General features: G+C 37.6%; 1 long non-coding RNA gene across 1 annotated transcript; it reads left to right on the forward strand.

Annotated features, from left to right (window-relative positions):
* Positions 1-13,245: 13,245 nt before the first annotated feature.
* Positions 13,246-20,436, forward strand: LOC106039863 (uncharacterized). The gene is made up of 3 exons (XR_001209527.3): positions 13,246-15,652; positions 18,369-18,463; positions 18,868-20,436. It is a non-coding gene; the product is annotated as an uncharacterized lncRNA (long non-coding RNA).
* The last annotated feature ends 1,361 nt before the right edge of the window (positions 20,437-21,797 follow it).

The following is a 21,797-nucleotide window of genomic DNA, read 5'->3' on the forward strand; positions in this document are numbered from 1 at the left end:
GTGAGGAATGAAAAGGGCAGTTGGAGATTTTTGACTAGAGAACCTAACACTGAACCTAGATATCATAAGAAAGCCTGGTTTAATGTCTGGTTTTGTACATTTACTGAGCCCGAGGAACTGGTAGAGCTAGAATAGTAGGTTTCTGGAGTACCAGCGGGTGTACTGCAGACATAATAGTATAAAAGCAGTGAAATCAATTACACTGGTTACAACAGGTAACGATAAGCTCTGTAACATGTAGCAGTCAGTACAAACACTAGTGTCTCTGAAATATGCTCTCTTGGTTGTCATGGCATCCTCTTGTTTTGCAAGGGTGGTAGAGAGAAAGGACAACATATTTAGCCCTGTCTGAGATCTCAAAAGTGGCTTTTTAGCCAGTAGTGGATATGAAAGTTGGAAAACCATGGCTAGAATTTAGGTCTCTTTCCCCTGAAAACAGCTATGTAATTTTTCTCTCTTGTTCCAGAAGGAAGGATGTCATTTGTCTTGTAGACCTTTTATTGCTGAATGTGAGGCTTAGAGAAAAGGAATCAGGTCAGGTGTTAGAGGCTACATTAGTTTCTAGGGAAGGCTACCAGAGGAAAATCTGGAGTCTGGGAAAATTGCCATTGGGTATACGTAAACTTAATACTTTTGTTGTTGTTCTTATTGTTTTGTTTCCTTTAATTACTAATAGACTAAGATTTATATCATAGAATCATAGGATGGTTTGGGTTGGAAGGGACCTTAAAGATCTTCCATTCCAACCCCTCTGCCATGGGCATGGACACCTTCTACTAGATCAAGTTGCCCAAGGCCCCATCCAACCTGGCTTTAAACCCCTACAGGAATGGGACTGATATTTGGTATTCTACCTCTATAAGGTCTTCTAATATGCCTAAATATGCCAGGGCTTCTAATATGCCAAAAATTGTTCCCAAGAAAGCAACACCATAGATGTCAAGCATGCTGTAGTAAGAATTATGTGAGTCTGACATCTGTGAGGGTTTGGTGAAAATGTTTATGAGATTTGGATCCTCATTAAGACTTGCAACTAGACACTGAAAGTGAGCACTTTGGTTATAAGACAGTCAAAGGGATTATTCACTACCAAAGTAGGATCTTGTGCGGGCCCAGGAGTTGGACTCAGTGACCCTTGTGGGTCCCTTCCAAATCATCATATCCTATGATTTTATTCTATGATTCTAAAGTATCATGCAGAGGCTTTTTTTGACAGCAAGTCCATCCACTTTTCACAACACAGTAAGTCACATCAGGTGGTTATTCACATGAAAGAGATAGGTGGCAGTGAGAAATCTAACAGTTTCTGTTTTCAGAAAGAACTTTGGAGTAAGGACAGATGCAGAAAGATCATCTTGTCCAGTTCCAAAACACTGTATAGTCAGAGAGTGATTTTTCTCACTAGAAATAAATTCTGAGAAATATGGTGCAGTTTGATGTAATGTACTCCTGAACTCCTTTACTTTCAGAGCATGATTAGGAGAATCAAGGCCCATTTGTCCCTAATTCAGTAGATATGCCAATAATCTAGTCCTACCTGGCACAAATTATGAAGGGAGAGGGGAGTATTTTGTCAAGCCACCCTCAATAACAAAGAGTGAATGTGGCTGTAGGAATAAACGGAGTGTATTTTGTTTTGATGGTATTCTTGAACCCATGGTAAAGTTAGTCAGGTTGCAGGAATCAATGAACTCAGAAGTAGCTGAGCTGGAGGCAAAGTCAGGCAGGGATTTGGGGGTTGACCTGTCCTGTTCCTTTTTTTTTTCCCCCCCAGTAGTGGAATAACAGGAAGTCTTTATAAAGTGAGTTATCTCCTTGGAAACAGCAATCAGCTCTTACACAAATGTAAACTCAGAATAGGTTTTCTACTAATTGAGTGTTAATAAGAGATGCACCATTCTAATAAGCAGGTGAAGACAGAGATACAGTCCTCTCTAATAGATACGTTGTAGTTGTGATAATGAGAAGCTATTAGTATTTTTCTGGATAACAATTAGTCTCTTGATTGGTTTGTAGCCCCCTTGCACCATCAGCACTTTTATATATCAATACAATGTTGATTTAACTTTTAGTGTTCCTACATATCTTTTTCAGCTGCTTAGTTGAAAAATAATTGTATTGACTTAGTAATGCTATGCTTGGCAAACATGCTACATCTATATATTTTATGCTTCTCCCCACTTTATTCCTCCACAGTAATAGGGCTTGAAGGCTGCAGAAGTAACTGTTCAAAAATCAAGAATCATCCAGTCAAATTTAACTTTCGACAGTTAATTCTGTTTATCCGAATACACGATATAGTGAAGTAGAATGCTGAACATACAGCAGATCAGTATCTATAGGAAAAAAAAGAACAGACTTCCACATAGCTTGAAACCAGCCATTGTCTCTTTTGTTTACCAGGGATGCTGCAGGGGTCTTCCCACAGCACAGAGTGGCACCTAGTGGCTAAAAATATGGTAAAAGTAAATGTCTTGCCACGGTTCCTATCTGCTGAGTCACAAATTATCTTTAATTACATGATCACAGTTCTGTGTAGTCCTTAATTAGTCAACTTTTGATCCCTATGTTACACAGCACCCAAAACACAGAGGAGAAAACTGCCCTCTTGTCCACAGCATGCTGTCTGAATTACAGTCAGGGCTCATTGACTGATTATTTTTCTTCAAGCTTCCTAAAAATGCACCCTGTCCTGAAAAGAAACTACATCTTGGACAATATTTTCCAAAATATGAATATCTGAAACACCTACAAAGACTAACTACAAAAATTAGAATATAAATCACTGTTTGATCACAATCACAAACATCATTGTTGTTAATGAAGGCAACAACCCAAAAGCCACACTGCAGAAAACTCAGGAATGGCTTTCCCTTTATGAGTATCTTTGCGGTCTTATTGACTTTGACAGACCTGTGTGATTTTAAATCAGCCTTGAGTTTAGCCCTTGTCTCTTCCATGCACAAAATAAAGCAAGTCTTACAGCATTCAACTATCTTCACTGATATATCTGATATTATAATACACACATTTGGGAAAAGCACATAAAATATATTTTGAGAGTGCAAATCACATTAAATTAATTTGAGACTTAGAAATATGTTTCTCGTCATGTGTGGATTTAGCTGCCCAAGTTTCAGCTACAAGCAATTTGTGATCTTTAGAACTAAAAAGGCTCAGCACCTTGAATTTTATAGCATGGTATATCAAGATACTTACAGACCTTTCCTCCCTGCAGGGTTTGAATATGACTTGAAGAAATAAAGAATAATAGTAATACCCCACTGCATTCTCTCCACAGTCAAGAAAGTCCTAATTCACCAAATGCCACACTCCTGGTTCAGTTCTGCATTATAGAGCAAGACCATTTGCAGAATGGTCAGCACTGGAGGTGGTTGAGCTGGAGCTGTTTGAACTCACCAGCAACACACTTTTTTTTTTTTTTATTAAAAAAACCTTAATCCCTGCCTTGTTAGACAGGAAATTTGTTTGTCATTCTTCACTGCTTTGTTGCCCAATGTGAGCTCAGGCCAGGTGACCAAAAGCAGCAGCACTCGGTTCCAGTACATACCTTCCCACTTTAGAAGAGTAGCCTCACAGGATGAACATTTTTAATAGCACTGACACCTGCTCCGTACAGGTGCCCAGGCAGTAACAGGCTGTGACATTTACAACCTTTAGACAATATTCATACTGCTTCACTGCCATTTCTGCAACCTGGATTACTGAAAGGACACCATCTGCTGTGACAATTGCTTCCCCAGAAAGGCTTCACACAGGTTGGCCATGACCACTTTTTTGTTTTAAAAAGACACTGCAATTCATTATGTTTGCATTTTGCATGGCTTTAAGGGCCCAGTATGAAGAGAGGCAGATGGGAAGAGAGAGACTATTCTGGGCCACCCATTTCAAGTCTGGGAATTCCCATCGACTCATGATCTTCCTTTCCCAGGCACTGGTGCAAAGTCACTAATGATGTTAGTCTGTGTTGCCCAAACTTGCAACAGGCTTCCACAATAAAGTCCCAAATGTGGCTGTGGGTGGCAGACTCCTGACCATCTTCATATAGGTAACTAAGGCAGACAGAATGATTTCTTTTTCTTTTTTTTTTTTCTTTTTCTTTTTACTAGAAGCAGAAAAATGCATACCATTCACCAAACCGAGAGAAACAGAAGTATAAAATCAGATGAAATAACTGTACTCATCATTTCTATTTCAGGTTCTTCTGCTGATTTCACCATTTTATTTGTAACAATTAAGCATATGCTCAAATTTACATTTAATTTTAAATCGAGGAGCTGTAAAGGCTCTGCACTGTAAGGATATTAGACAACAGGTGGATCTACTTAGTAATTTATACTGTGCTGTAGAAATATAGACTACATTATGCAGCCAAGATTTAGACATATGTAGTTCTTTTCTCTGCTTCATTGCTGCCTGTAGCAAAGATGAAATTTGCAGCAAAACTTGAATGTTGGGTTTGTTGGGTTATAAATTCATTTGAGCAGGAGAAACTTCTGCTTTTTGGAAAATGTTTGGAGCTCTTGAGCTGCTCCAGAGCTCCAGAGAATTAAATAGAGAAGATTCCAGATCCACCATAGGAATAGTGTGGAGACTCAATGTCCTGCAAGTAAAAATCCACATCTATACAAGATAAAGCATAAATGGCCTTTGTTATTTGTGCTAGCTTTTGTCTTCCATAATCTGTATGATACCAGTGGAGCAATTCTTTCTTTTATCCTTTTCAAAGTGGATCCCCTAGACAAGCTCTGCTAAGATGTACATGTCCCAGCTATGCTGCTCAGTTCTGTTATCTTAATTTTCAAAAAGCTAAAATGTTTGAGCAATTAAAATATGAGTAAACTGACCTGCAGATTATTTTTTAATATGAAATCTCCAAGTCCACTGGTATTTTTCTGTTCTCCTCTTTAAATGTGGTTCTGATGTATGAATACTTTGTTATGCCAAAACATTTAAATTAATTACTATGTTCAGATTCAACACATCTTCTGCACAAAACAAAACAAGAACATTTTGGCAATTTCCATTAAAATTCTAGGGTTGATTTTCTCCTTCTTAAACCAATTTATTTCATTGATTTACATGGGGTACTCCTGATCTGCCTCAGTGTAGTCAGATTGTACCTCAGTAGTCTGTAATTCCTCCTACATACATAGACCTCTTTGGTGTCATTTCAACCAATCCCTGTCCGTTGGGTGTAGTTTCAAGTGTGCTTTCCACAAGTCTAGTATGTCTTCTGAGAGGCTGGTATAAAATGGACAAACATGTTATTCCATCTGGACCATTTTAAAATTTTATTTTATTTTATTTTATTTTATTTTATTTTATTTTATTTTATTATTTATCAGTGTAAATGTTCCCTCTGGAAAGCCCATCTCACTTAGAAGGTACTAGGACAACATGTAATTGCATTGATATGAGTCACTGATGGAAAGAGGAGGGAGGTTTTGTGGGTAGTTTATTCTGAAGTAGCTCACTTCTACATAGTGACTTTCATAACCTCCTTTTTTGTTGTTCAGAAAGACCAAAAACTAGGAAAAGGGTGAATTGCTTCCTATAAAAATATGTTCAGTAATGGTTATGGGTTGCTACTAAGTGGTGCTTGAAACACATTAGCCTGCCTGATGTTGTTAATCTCTTTCCAGATCTGTGGAAGTTTTGAGACTGACTTCCTGTGCCTGCTCCCACTTGTGCATGGTACCTCTCTGAGCTGATGAGTGAATTTCCTTTTTTTTTTTTTTTTTTTTTTTTCCATCCTTACAGCAGTCAGCAGAGGGATATGTTGTACCTCATTAGACAGACTAAGGAAAATGTCATGTTACAGGGCTGAGCCAAAAACTCAGTGCAGACAGAAAACACTGGGAAGATCAAGTCACAGAAAGATTAAGTCAAAAGACAGATAGTATGAAGTTACAGCTTGGGCTGTCCGGTTATGGACTGGTCACTGAAATGGATGAAAGCGGAAGCGTAACTGTTGGTCTTTGCTTCAGATGGTTGTAAGACATCAGATCTAATCTAAGCCCCAAGTACACCAGCAAGTCACCTTACCCCTCAAATATGTGGACAATGCATACGGGGATCTGAGTTACTAGCTATTTGTTCATGAAGATTCACACGTCTTTAAGAAGTTCTATCTCGAGGCCTAAGTCGCCAGGTCCTGAGCCCTTTTGCAACAGATTAAAAGTTTGTGACCTTTCAGTGAAAAACCGTTTTCAGAAAGCCTCTCTATGGGCTTTTCCATAGGTATTGTTGAATTCCTGGTGTGTTTTGAAAAGCATACTGCGCATAGGATATTCTCAGAGCAATCAGTTGCTTTAATGGAGGATATTCCAGGTGTCCAGGACAGCAATTTCTCTTCATGAAAAGATCAGCTACACAGTAGGTGTGGCACAAGATAATCAGACATGAACAGCACGTGCTGAGAGTCTGCTCAGACTTTCTGCTCCATGGGAGCTGTATATCTATTCTTCTATTTCCAATTTTTCCTCCTAGACCTGTTGAGGTTCTGAAGCCTGAAGATAGCTGAAAACATCTTTGCTTCTTCTTGCCCTCAAGGAAACCATCCTGTAGGTAACTGGAAAGAAAAGGCTCACTCTGTGTTGGAGTGTTTTGTCCACTCCCACATCCCTTTTACATTAATGCAGGGATGGCTGCATTTTGGAGCCCTTTAACGTGCCAAAACCCATGTTCTGACTCCAATACTCAAGCCAAATACTCTGTTACCACAGAGTTCAATATAGGTACTGAAGATCATACCACCAGTGTCAGGATATCTAAATGTGTTTCCTGGTGTTTAAGCAATGAATTGCTTTGAAAAAAAAAATGATATTATGTCCTCTTACTCCCTCTGGTGAGCAAGTATTGATACAGATCAATGAGATTATTGTTGAAAAAATGCTCCCTGAAAGCAACCAGGGGCTTTCAGTCAGGTGCTAAATGTTCAGAATTTAGTTTTGAAAGAAAAGCATCAGGAAAACATCTACGGCATAAAAACAGAACAAAGTTTGTAACGAACAGCGAAACTACACACCAGATCTAATCACAGTAATTAGACAGGAGTAAGGAAGACTGATTCTGAATAAGTATTTTAGTCTAAATGCAAAGATATCTCCTTGCAGCATCTTGTTGAAGAGGTATCTATGCAATGTAAGGAAAATGGGAAACTCTTGCAAAACTTTATGAGCTTCCAAGATCATTAAAAGGAAGTGGCAGAAACTGAAACTGAAACATGAAAAACAGACTTCAGACAACTTGACTCAAGTTCTTCCACTCGTAAACTAAAATAAAATGTCAACAAATATGGAGGTTGTAAAAACATCCCTGATCTGTTGAGCTTGGAAAGGTCTGTTCAATTAAAATGATTTCACTGACTACAGCCCTGTTTTCTCTTCCTTCTTCACTCAGCATTCAAGCTGTAGTCAGTGCATTTTGAAAGGCTGGGTGAGGATGTCAAACTATGCTGGGGAGGATGAGCTCTAAGCCAACTGCTGAATCACAGTTATCACTGTGCTTCTGGTTCCCAAGCCCTGCACCCTTCCCAAGTTGCTGATATGTTACAAAGATGAAATGAGGCTAGCTACTGCAGCTAATATAAGAACAATACTGATTGGGGAATACTAACAAAATCTAAAGTACTTGCTAGCTGCTGTGAATGAAATAGTATTTCTTTTGGGATGGAACCATACAACTGGCAAAGCAGGTAGCTCCCAATTCAGATGCATTTTGACTGCATAAGCAAAATGAAGCTCCAAGAAAGCTACTGACTTGTGACTGCAGTTGGGGACTAGATGTAAAGCAGGACCCTCAGCAGAGAGATTCCAGCAAATACAGGAATATGATGCAAGGAAAAGAGGAGAGCCTTATTCAGCTTTTATCCTTCCCAAGCTTCAGGGCTTTTGAGTGTTCTGGCCTCAGGTCTTGCTGCATATGTAAAGCTCACTTGCTTGATAACTATGCTACTGGTCCATGAGTATTTGCTCTCCAGTGTATTCCTCTCCCATAGCCTAAATCGGGATCTTCAGTACTTAATCTCAAACATCCAATTTTGAGGATACTTGAATATGTTCTTTTTTTTTTTTTTTTTTTTTTTTTTTTTTTCATGCAGGCTGGTCCATTTGCTATTTTGGTTACACTCCCTGACACTATTTATTTCATTCTGAGGAGGATTTTAATACATGGACAGATGCAGACAAATCTCTGACTTGAATATTTCTTCTCTGGCTATGACTCTCAGGTGAATCCTGGCTGTGGCATAAAATCACAGATGTGAATAGTAGCTATTTTATTTTCATCCTCTGAAAAAAGTGATGTAAGTGAAATCTGCATTATGTATGCCTGTTAAATGGAAAGGTGGGAATGCTTGAATAAATCCTAAGGTGAATTAAAAACTCATGTCAAATTCCAAAAGAAAAAATAAATAAATTGCAATTATTATCACTTGCACAAAGCCATAAGAATAATTTTTGATATTCATCTTCACCTAGTTGTTCCTAACTTTTAGATATCTCTCTTTTAATAGGTATATGAAGCAGTCACTAAAGAAAAACATATAGAAGGTAACTATAAAGTTTATTTTGTGTTGAACCTTTTCAAACAACTAGCTTATGCTGTAGTTGCAGAAACAGACAATAACTTTTTATTAGTAATTATTTAGTATGATGTTCTGCATTATTTTAAAACAGCAGGAAGCTTCTTTGAGAAACTTGTTTGGAAAATGAAACACAGTAAAGAAACATTGTTCATCAGTTTCTTTTCTCATTGCTCATCAAAGACAAACATTTTTGTGTTAAAAAAAAATCATTGCTTTCTAGTCACTCAGGCAAGGATGTTCTTTTTTCTAAGCTTTTTTTTTTTTCTTTTTCTTTTTCCGATTAATTTTATAGTAATAGCCGTGGATAACAATTACCTACTGAGATGGGCAGAAAAGAGGTTTCTTGAAATATCATCTATATAAAAATAATATTTGACCACAATTTTTTTTTTTTTTTTAAATAGGCCTGATAACTTCATACTAGAGAAATAAATCAATTGTAATCTCACCACTTCTATTGCTGAGGCAGCTTCCACATCATTAGAGAAAGGAAAAAAAAATCTTCCCTCTCCCCTTCCAATATATTCATAAGCTTTGTGTCATTTAAGTGGAAATAATGTTTGTACTATGCATGACCCTAGCATCATGATCATAGAAAAGGACTTTGTAATAATAGATGCCAGATTAAAACAACAACAGCAGCAACAATAACAAAAGTCTGGCTCATACAACAGAATTTTTGTTTTACAGAGAGACCTTGAGAATCTGCCTATTACTCAGTTGTATAACATTTTTCTAACTATTTACTTATTGCTGAATGTATTATTTTACACAGAATGCACATACCACTTTCTAATGCCCAATGCAGCCACCATTAAATCCAGCTGAGTTTTATCAACAGTAACATTTAAACCAGCTGAGTGAATTGTTTTGAGTTTCCTATTGGTGTTATATTGATGCTATGAAATGTTATACTGGAAAAATACATACAGAAAAGGGCTAAAAATATTCCTATTATGACTTGCAAGATGACTAGCACAAAAGTATATGCTAGTTTTGCAGAGTTGGAAGATAAATTTTGATTCCAAAGAGAACCCATTGCATTTGTAAAGAATGATGGACCTTGTAGAGTGAAACAGCAAAAACGAGTTTACTGAAATGTGGAAATGCAATGATTCATTAAAAAAAAAAAGCAACATTTCAAATACTTAAAACGTATGAACTGCTAGAAATGAGAGCATCTACATGGTTTGTCCTTACTGCTGTTCTGTAAGGTTGCCAAAAGTAACCCTACATTGAACATGTGAACTGAAGCTATTAATCCTGTCCTAACAAAAATTATAACTGGCCTGTTTTATTCTCTGAAATGGGGTAAAGGGTAAAAGGTGAAAATGAGAAAACATGGCTTCTGTGCATTCATTAGCGTACTGCTAATTGAGAATTTCCACCCTGCAAGCAGTCATGCAACCTGCTAGACCCAATTCCCCAAATACTAATTAAATCAACCACAAGCAACATGATCTTCTAAATCAAGTGAGTATAATAGAGATGTAAAAATAAATATACATAGTTAGCCAAAGTAGCAACTGGAATGGATTTTTGAACTATGTTCAGAACATTTCCCATGTGCTGGGACAAAAATCCAGTCTGTGCTGCAGAGAACCACTCAGTACTTCTGTCCACCTGGTTCCACTGCTGTGGGAAAGTGGAAGGTGAACAAGATGGCTGCACTGTTGCTTAGTTCCTTTGGTACCAGAAGCCTGATAGCATCATTTTTTTGAGATAGCCAGCTTTTCCATGAAAGATGTTAAAGGGCCCTTCCAAGGTGTCTTTGACACATGGCCTTATGTCGCCCCACATGCTCCATGTACCACCTTTTTTTTTCCAGCCACAATTGCTGTTGAGGCACATGAATCACCCTTTGTGCATGAGTTTGCCCTGCTGATCTTTCACATCATGACTAGTTTCTAAAGAAGACAGCAAATGAACCATCTCCACTGAGTGAAGGGATGACTGTGGATGTTAAAATAAAGGTTGAGTTTCTTTCCATAATTGTGACATGTTCCATGTTTTTTTCTGGCATTTTCTGAAGCAAAGAAGCACAGAACAGTAGAAGAAACTCGACTGTGTACAACTTGCCATTTCATATTTGCTTATTCTTAGTAGATATGGTCATTAAAGACCTAACTATATGTTTATAACATCTTCATCTATGAAAGAAAAAAATACACACATAATTGATAAGTGTGGGATTCCTTCCCCGTGCCTCTGATTTTATTTGATCTTCTTGGCTCTGGATAACTGAGCTATGAGTTAGTCACTACACATGACAAAAGGTAAGTTTCCCTACAACATATTAAGGTGGATTTCACTCAAGATACTTCTGCTTTACCATTTAAAAAGATGTTTCTTCTCTACAAAAAGTGACGTTGAACCTGAGTGAAACTGGTGGGTTTTAGGCTTCTTCTTTGCTCCTAGTGGTTGTGAAAAGCAAAACAAAACAACAACAAAAAAACATTTTAAGGGTAAAAATGGTGTGTGCACTGTCTTACTGGTGATCACTGGAAAGCTATTTCTCTACCAAGATGAGTTAACTTACTGTTTTTACTGGCTTGAAATGGTGGAAGAAAAATGTTAAATAAAGACTTGCCTGATTGTTCTCATAAATGTTTGGTTTCTCTGTGGTGCAATGTAGGGAACATATTATAAATATGAAATACTGAATATACACTTAACATGATAAAATGACAATTTGATCATAATTAAACACAAATGACTAACATCCATGCATTGGAAACAATCCCCATTGATTTTCAGACTATGCCTGTTTCTATGAGATTGAAAGAAAGCTCTTAATCACACCACTTGAAAAGATACTTTTAGGATTATGTTTCAATTCTTCATAACAATTCTATAGCTTTTAGTACAGCCTCGTTGGTCCAGTGAGTGCAGTCATCATGTATATGATCTCAGAAACCAGGGGAAATAATCTGTCAACGGTGTTATTCCTTTTCTTTTCTAAATCCTACTAAATGGGAAATAGGCATTTGGTTAATATGGAATAATATTTGTTTTTTACTTCATCATTAAGGGACTAGTCCAGCTTCCAGAAGTTTAACTGGGAGTTGGCTTAAGTCCTAGAAAAGGGTTAAGATGTCATCTGGTATACCAAGGATCAAGAATTCAAAAGAGAAAAAGGAAGACACGTGACTAAATGGCTTATGCAATAACCATCAAAGGGGGACTTTAAGTATATGAACATCAGCAGAACATAAGGATGCTAATTATGCTTCGACACTGGTGGACACAGAAAAGAGGAAGGAATACATAAGCAAGAAATAAAGGCAATTTTATGTTCACTCTAATGTCTGTCCTCTGTAATCTTCATGTAATGTTTTTTTAAAAAGCCTTAAACTTAAAAACTAACAATACCCCTCTAAAAAACTGCAGACAGCATCCAAAACAGGTAGATTTGCTTTAAGCTACAGGAGATTATATCTTGAAGAAATATAAAAAATAGAGGGCACTTGAAGAAATGTGCTGGGGTGAGTTCACTAGTCATCAGAGTTTGAGGAGAAGTCAAGAAACTGAAGCTGTTTTTAAGTTCACCATGGAAATAACAATCTTCCATCTCAAAAAGATTTATTTTGTGCTTAAGCAACCTAGATTGAGAAAATGGAGGCAAATTGTTATTAAAACAATAAGAAATAGCTACATCTTATTAAGACTTAACTAATAACTGCAATCATATTTTAGTCTCTAGGACTCAGAGAGAAGATGACTTTGGGAAAACTGACTCCAGAGACTCTAGAAGACTTTTAATTTACATTAGCAATGAGAAGGAAAACATGCCTTACCCTACACAATGAAGTATATAGCAGGGACATTTTAGTTTTCAGAAGCTGCATGGCTCTTCAAAACAGATAGCATTTTGATAAGTATTTTATGCTGTAGCACAGTGAGATTTTCATTTGTACAAGTAAGAGGAAGGTAGAACAGCAAATGATTTCATAACCACCTTCTACAACCTATTATACTGCTGTGGCTCTGGAGAGATGAGCAAGACCCTAGAGAAGGTAACCTCATTAGCTGATTGTCACTCAATCCTACATCAGATTCTAAAATGCTATCAGCTTCAGATTACAGATAGCCAAGCACACAGCCCTCCACAGTTGATGTATAAAGACACTACATTTTTTTCTTCTTGAGAACAAGGAGGAATTCACTATAGAAACCAGCCTCCCTAGATGATGTAATTCAGAAGTTTCTAAGCAAAAGCACGCTGCAGCAAGCCCAATACTAAGAATCAACATGCAAGAACTGACCAGAAAGAACAGAGTTCATAATAGAGCATATAATGTTGGTATTAGTGTGTGGCCAAAGAGCACTGACAGCCTCAGAAGTCCTGCCGCACTGCATCCAGATGATTGTGGGGAGGACAAGAGGTAGAGGGAAGAAAAACAGTAATTTGTCTTCCTTCCCCCTCCCCCCCAGCAATCATTCTTGCAGAAAAATGAATGTAAACTGTATTATATAATTGAATTGCAGCTGAAATCCTTTCCCAATTAGATAGAGAAGTTCAGACAACCTTCATCTCCCAAAGGGCCAAACATTCCTTATTTAAATCTTTGTGAATATGTTCTGCATATGCCTCTGCCCCCATTTTTGATTTGTTTCTCTGTTTGTCTGCATGTATCTATTTTTACAAGAAAGAATGTGGGTGGTTGAATAGGAGCAAATGTTTATTTGTTACTCTTTAGTGTTTTCCACCTACAGCCCATCTTTCACGTCCTTCAGAATAGAAGGTTGCATATTTATGTGTAGTGCTTAATGAGCAAATACATCCTTGCATATGATATGCTCTGCTTCCTGTCATGTACTCGTTATTCTGTTTGAGTTTACCAGTGTTCTCTGGTTTATAGAATCATGATTAATTTATTCTCAATCTACAAGAAAGTCCTGTTAATTCCAAGAAGTGGGGAAGATGAATTACCAGACACTACTTTATTTGACCTGCTTATCTATTGGAATGATTTGCAATTATCATTTCATGTTTTTTCCTGAGCACAACAGGAATAAACCACTGACGAATGAAGTTAGTGAGAGACAGGGGCAGCCTTGCAGGTTTTGGGATCTCAGAAAAGGATGGAGACCCAGCCAGCAAGAAATGGTGTCAGGAGGGAAGCTGTGCTTCAAGGGCACTGCTGCTACTCTGACAAGGTTTCTGTGATCCCACCAAAACTGTCAAGGACACAGGGCAAGGTCCAGATCCTGCAGTCTCCAGCTGCCATGAGCTGCTCATGGCTATAGGCAGCCCTGCATGAGAATATGCCAGAAAGTAGATGCCCAGCATAAAACGAATGGAAACCTCAGCTGTGTTCAGGGTTTGCTCTTTCTCATCTACTTGAAAACTGAAAGAAGCTTTCACGCCGCATGAATTTTGACTACTGTGTGCTTACTCTCAATGTACTAGTCAACCGTGATGTATGTTGGATGGAATTTCAGACACTGTGTGGCTTCTGGTCAAAGGATGAGGCAAAGTTGAAACCCCAGCAAAATATATCTGTGACTCTGTGTTTCGTGACATTAGGTGCTTTTGTAATTCTGTGCAGCAGTTTTTCCAAAAATGATTTGTTGGGTTCCGATGTAAATGTTAAAACAACCATGAATCAATCATTTATATAATAGAAAAACAAAAAGTGCACTGAGTGGGCATTTGGGATGCCTGTGATCTCTTCCCAGATCTGTTCATTCTCACCTCCAATCTTTTATCTGTATAGCCTTCAATCTCATGCTGCATATTTATGCAATACCTAGAAAAGGCAGTTCAAGTTTTTGATGGGGCCTTTAGGTGCCGTTGCAAGAAAATTTGCTAAATGATATGAGTATTCACTGCAGATGAGCACAGATTTAAAAACAGTTATGACAAAAGGTAGGGTAGGAAGCAAGTGTGAAGACCTTATGTGTCCAGTATAAGCCTGCATGTGGGTGGATAGAAAACATACTCTGCTTTTGTGCTGCCAAAACCAGTGCTGTCATCTGACTGGAAAAATGGCACTGTAATTGGCCTAACTGGCCACTAAATGTTTAGCTGTCTTATGCAAAGAGGAAGAATTGTGTGACATATGCTTAGAAGAACATGTTTCCTATGGGAAATTTCAGCCTCAGTAAAAATTTTGAGGTCACATAATGTTATAGCTGCATTAAGAATTCATAGATGGATAGAAGAAAATAGCTGTCTTGCCTGGATTTGTAATGTCTTAAAAAACATGGAATATTTAATTCATTCATCTCTATGAAAATAAAAATAAGTCTGTCTCTTTTTTACTGTGAAGATAAATTGACAGTGTCTTTAAACTACTACCTGTCAGAACAAGGGAATACTAAAAACAGATATAAAACTTTAAATACTCAGAAAAGCATTTAACAATCACACTCATCTGCTTGAGGCAGGTGTAGCTAATAAGGAGGAGAGTAAGGAACAGCTGTATGTTGGATAAAGGCTCATCGGCCATACAAGGATAAATAGCTAACAGCTGGTTTCCCACAAGGGGTATCCTTGCTATAATGCCCCTGTTTCTGCTCCCTTGCTTAGATGAATCTTCCTTAGGCCAAAGGGGAAGACATGTTTATACATCACAGAGACAGATGCTATCATCCTTGAAGATAATAATTTGTCCTGGCTATAGAAAATTAGCTCTCATTGGTCACTGTGGGAATGGACACAGATGTTTTGTATTATGGTGTTCAAAGTCACACTAGTTACTAGGGTCATAAAGTGGCATGGTTTTTCTGAACCCATGAAAAATGGTAAATAGAGAACATGCTTCTTTGTGTACTTTTTTTTTTTTTAATTTTAATTTATAAAGATTTGCAGGATAACTTTTAAAAAAGAGTGTAAGCAAGATAGAGAGCCTCACTGGATGCTTTACTGTCCCTTCTAATTTTGCAGCTGATATGCTGACTGTACTGGGAAGAATGCAATATTAATCACAGTAGAGCTGCAATTACAAATATATTTCAGCTAAGCACAAAGGATAATCTCTCACACTTAAGGCACTGGTGGGGTGGGTTACCAGCAAAGTGGATGACCAACTCTGTGTAAGCCTGATTTTCTGCCGTTTTTTTTAAAATTTAATTTAATTTTATTTTTAACCTGCAAGGTGGTGATGCACAGGTACCCCATGGTGGTGCATAACCCAGAGCAACTGAGTTTGGTACAATTTTGCAGATTGTGTTGAAAGTAGTGAGTCCTCAAGCCTGCATGTAAAATCATTTCCTTTTGGAGAAAATAGTATGGATATGGAAATGTAGCAGAGTTTGCAAGGCAAGATATTGAAATACTGAAACTGCTGTGGAAAAACTGGCAGATTGGCAGATCCAACTCGAATTTTGGCTTGTTTTAGTCTTTTTTTTTTTTTTTTTGGCCATGCATATATGTATTTATATATATATATATTTATATATTTTTAAATATATGTATGCATATATTTTTTTTGGTCATACATATATATTTTTTTTATTAATACACGAAAGACTCTTTTTCTGCCTCTGCAAATTACCAGTAAAAGATTGAACTTCTTGGTGCATTATTAGCACATTATAGAGATTTAAAAACTGTTTCTGGGACCAATGCTTGTCTACAAACAACAAATGCCCCTCTGCAAAGCAGAGGTGTTTACCCGTATTTTCAGAGTCAGATCTCTACTGCTACTTCAGTTTAAATTTTTTTTTTCCTTTTCTTTTTGCTTTTCTTTTCAGCATAGAAACAGCAGGTGTCTTATGATCCTAGGACTGTTTGACATGTACGGATTCTTGAGACCATTTTGGATTCTTAATTTTGCAGTTATTTCTATAGTTTTAAAAATCTCTTTAATCTATCTATCTATATATTATGTTATGCAGTATCACTTTTTGTGTTTGTTTTAAGCCCCTATCCCAACGAATTTTAAGTGAGTGGAATATTCCTTCCTTTTTTTTTTTTTTTTTTTTTTTTTAACTGAAAACTGGGAAATTGGATGTAAATTGTAATTATTAAATAGTAGATAAGAGCAACTTTAATAGAGCATAAGTTTCACCAACAGGATTTTTCATGAGAGAGAAACTTGTGAAAGAATCTGAGAGACTTTCCAGTAAATCCTTCATATGCCATTATTTTTCAGGAGCCCTGTTACAGACAAAATATATGCCTCCTCCTAGACTATCACTGGACACCTGCCAGGAGGAATCAGTAATTTTTATTTAAACAGTGTGGGATAAAGGGAAATTTTCATTTTATTGCATCCATCAATCTGAAGTCTTTCAAACTCTTCCGCTTTTATGTGCAATTCATATCTTTTTCTGCTGTTTCTCAGATTTCACATAAATTCATTTAAGCCTAAATTGTACACTGAATTATAACTGTGAATTTTAATCTCTTAACTTAAATGGTAATTTATCTTTAATGTTATTTTTTAAACTTATTAATTAGTCTGTAACATTACAAGCTGAATTTAATAGAAATGTAAGCTGGGAGCTTTGAGTCCCAAATGATAGAATTCTATTGCATACTCTGCTTATTTTACATCCTGATCCTTCATGTTCTTGAATATTCAGAGGTCAATGGGAGCAGAGAGCATAATTTGATATTAATTTGACTTGACAGAGATTCTGTGCAATGTGGTTGCTGCTGAGTCAAGCTATAACCTACACAACAAAAATAATTTAAAGTAAAATGTCTTTGAAATCAATCATTTTATTTGAAAAGTAAATTTTTAGCATTTCCAGGATACAAAAGATTTTTATTTTATTTTATTTTCTGTGGGGAATCTAATAAATATGGACTTGCTTTTCTCATGATATTTTTCTCATTGAAATGTTGAAAGAACTTTGGAAAACTGTTTTAGCAAAGGTTGAAGCACAGACTGGAGATTTTCAACTGTATTGTAGGGTTTTCTTTGTAGACCAAAGCCTCCAGAGTAACTGGGATGTTAAATAGGACTTTTGTGAATCTATACTAAAACTTTTCTCAGGAAATCAAAAAAAAAAAAAAAAAAAAGAACAACTAAATCTTTTTATTAAAGTTTGAGTTGTATTTGTTTGAGTTAATTAAATCCTATCACATTTGTATGCACTTTCTAATTAACAATTAGCCATGTTTTCTTTGTAATAAATGAGAAATCTTTCAGGAACATGAGAATGGATAAAAGCGTGCAGCAGCTTAATGAATCTGTATTTAATCTTTGGAGAGCTAAGTTAAATTTAGCAACAGAGACAAGCAAAAACTACACTTGTTTAGGGTGTGATACGTAATCTCTTTATGAAATAAAATATCTGCAATAACAAAAAGTTCCAAAAATAGTATTGTTCACTCCATACCCTGAATAATCCACACTCTAAGCAAAAATCTAGAGAGTAAATATGATTTAAACAATGGACTGGTAATGTATAGGCTAAGAATATTTAGAAAAAGTACTACATTTAGCAAGATAGTTTAACGTACATTTAGCAAGATATTTTAATGTACAAGAAACTTAGGCTGTTGATAACACCCAGATTTGCCCTATGTTTTTAGAAAGTTTTTCCTTCAAGAGATTCATCTTCAGTACGTTGGAAAAAAAGATGCATTGCTTCCTCTGTTCTCCTAGGCCTAGTGTAAAATTTTACACTTTAATAAGCTAGCGAGTAAAGGCAAATTCCAGATCTCTGCAAAGTCTTCATCCTAACCAGCTAGTTCATGTTAAAACTAGAGTCTGATTTCTCTACAGCAGATTCAGCTATATGCGAGTTGGTGTTTTGTCTAACCTCTGTTAGAAACACCCTTTTTCTTCTTGTACAGTCAGAAGACCTTAATGATGACAGCAATACTTCCACATATGGATTTTCATTATGAAACTCTGCCTTGCTTGTGTCTGAAGCAAGGTCTCCTACCAGGTAAGTAAGTGACACAAACCCTGCACGTCAGTCAGGCTCCCCTTCCAGCCATGCCTACAGGAGTTATTTCATTTTCATCCAAATCACAAAATCTTTGGGCTGAAGAGAGACCAACTCCATAGCTCAGGAGATAATAGCTTCTCCTAGAATGTGTAAAATGATGTGTTAAATAGCTAGACTATTTATGGGTTGAAGAGTCTGTCTCAGGTTTTAATGACATTTTAAAAGACTTTGTATTTGCAGAATGAAGGGAGATTCTTCTAATCCTACAAATATTCTTGGATGGGAGAAAAATTTCCTCCTCCCTTATTGATCTTAAACTTTTATCATATTTTCTTTGTGCATGCTCCCTTGGTGTATGTTTACTAAGATGTTTCTGGACTAATGATGTTTTCTCTGTACAGGCCCTATCCTACCACCCAAAGTCTGAACAACAACTCATATGTGACAAATGTACATAACTGAGCACTTTAAGAAAAGATCACCAGCTTTGTGGTTTAACTATGAACATACCCAGATGGTGTCTGACGCCCCTCGGATCACCAGAAGCGTATGTTGATTTCCAGAACCAATTCCTGTGAAAGGAGCTCAGCGCCTGGCAGGATGGTAATCGATACAGCCAACATGAAGCTTTGGAGGTGCACAGGCCAATTGCTGGCTTTGTGTACCAGCATTAATGATATCCTTGGAGATGGTGCATTTGAATACGTAGTGCCAGAGGCACTGTGGAGTGGCTGGCATTGAGTACTTGGTGCCAAACAGTGAATCGTCCTTGAGTCCCATTGACATCGATGGAAATTAAGAATCCTCAACATCTGGCAGGATTTAACTCAAAATGAAACTCATTCTGGTGTATTTCTTCTGTGAATTTAAATTAGTCATATACACATGGACGGCACAGTACTTTCATTTAAAACATTGGGAGCAAGGAAATAAGAAGCTACGGGATGAAGTCTATTTTTATCACCAGTGAGAAAAACAAATGAGAAGTAATTTTTTGGGGGTGGGGTTGGGTGTCTTTACCTATTGGGTGTCAATTTACTTTTCCTTCCAACCTTTCCTTCCAAATACTACACCTGATGCTGCAGATACCCATTTTTTGTGTATTCAACGAGATGGACAAAGCTTTCCAATTCTGAAACCAGTGGCTTCTTCATAAGACACAATCTCTGGAAAATGTCAATGTTAATGTAAAAAATCTTGTTGATTGATATTCATCATACCCTTAGGCTTCAGTTCTACCGAGTTAGGCAAGATGCATACTTCTAATAGAAATGAGAGATGTTTTTTGATTGTAAAAGTCAGAAGACAGCCACAAAAAAAGTATACTAGCAGTGAAGAGGAGAGGAAACCTAATGGTAAGCAGTTTAAAATATTAGAATTAAGGTTGTCCAGGGCAGCCATTTTATACACAAGATTATTCCTCAGTACTAACTTCTTTGAATCATAGAATGGTTTGGTTTGGGTTGGAATGGACCTTAAAGATCATCCAGTTCCAAGCCCCTGCCAAAGACAGGGACACCTCCCACTAGATCAGGGATCAGGTTGCCCAAAGCCCCATCCAACCTGGTCTCGAACACTTCCAGGGATGGTGAATCTACAGCTTCTCTGGGCAACCTGTAACAGTGCCTCACTACTGCATAGTAAATACTTTCTTCCTAGTATCTAATCTAAATCTATCTCTTTTTAGTTTAAAAATATTACCCTTTGAACTCCCTGGCAAATAGTCCTTCCACAGCTTTCTTGTGGGCCCCCTTTCAGTACTGGAATGCTTCTATAAGGTCTCCCCAGAACCTTCTCTTTTCCAGGTTGAACAACCCCAGCTCCTCCAGCCTGCGTTCATAGCCTTCATCGTAATGGTGCTCCAGCCCTCTGATCATTGTGGCCCTCCTCTGGACTTGCTCTAATAGGCTGAAATCCTTCTTGTGCTGAGGACCCTAGAACTGAATGCGGACTCAAGGTGGAGTCTCACAAGAGTGGAGTGTGTGTGTGGGGGGGGGTTGGGGGGGGGGGGGGAGGAGAATCACCTCCCTCATCCTGCTGGCCATGCTGCTTTTGATGCAGCCAGGATACAGCTCTCTTTCTGGGTGTGAGCGCGTGTTGTCAGCTCATGTTGATCTGTTCATCCCCAAGTCCTTCTCTGCAGGGTTGCTCTTTATCCACTCATTGCCCTGATTACATTCATGTTTGGGATTGCCCTAGCCCAAGTTCTTGACCTTGTACTTGTTTTGTTGAACCTCATGAATTTTGCACAGGCCCACCTCTCAGGCGTGTCAAGGTCCCTCTGGATGGCATCCCTTCCTCCAGTGTGTTGACTGCACAACTCAGCTTGGTGTCATTGGTAAACTGGCTGAAGGTGCACTCAATCTCACTGTCCTTGTCACCAACAAAGATATTAAACAGTCCCAGTCCTAATACTGACCCCTGAGGGGCACCACTCATTACTCGTCTCCACCTGGACATTGAGTCATTGACCACAACCCTTTGAATGTGACCATCCAGCCAATTCCTTACCCACTGAGTGGTCCATCCGTCAAATCCATCTCTCTCCAATTCAGAGACAAGGATGTCTTGCAGGACAGTGTCAAATGCTTTGCACAAGTCCAGGTAGATAAAGTCAGTTGCTCATATTTCTTGTTGTATTATACTTCTGCTCATATTTAGGAAAAATACCACCAAGTAAAGGGAAAACAGGTGGACAGTTGTGATGACTACTCTTAACTGGCTAAGGACTCTGAATGTGCAAGCATTCTATTCATCTGGCTTTTATTATCACTCTCATGAGAAAGCTTTCTTCTTATCCATCTGTTACAATCTAAAAAGGCAAATGTACATTTTTTGGGTACAAATTTCTGACTTGAATAATTATCGGAAATAATAATAAAAAAGGTAATTCTAGACACTTAATCTTATGCAAATTTTAAAATATGAGTTCCCAAGTTTTATAAATGTGCTAAATAATAACATCCCCATTAATGACATATATTGCTATGAAGGGGATGTAGATAGCCATATATTTTGTTGAGGGAGCTATGGAAACTAAAAATTGAACTTTACGTCAGCTTTTACTTCGTGGACATGAAGATTGTCTAGGGCTACATGGTAAAATAAGACGTTTTTCACATGAAGGTTTCTTGTGTAAGCCGGTTCTTCCCACAAACAAATTTGAGAGAGAATGATATGGAGATAACCAAGTCGTCCCTTCTTCCTCTGGTGATGGTATCTTCTCGGTGCCCTCCAAAAGGACAAGTTCAGACAACTTTCCTCACTAGATCAACTGTACAAGGAACAGTGACAGCCAGGGATTTGTCCCTTCCCCTCTTGTTACTAATAA

Source organism: Anser cygnoides, chromosome 1 (genome assembly GCF_040182565.1).
Source record: "Anser cygnoides isolate HZ-2024a breed goose chromosome 1, Taihu_goose_T2T_genome, whole genome shotgun sequence".
In the NCBI taxonomy this organism is placed as follows: domain Eukaryota; kingdom Metazoa; phylum Chordata; class Aves; order Anseriformes; family Anatidae; genus Anser; species Anser cygnoides.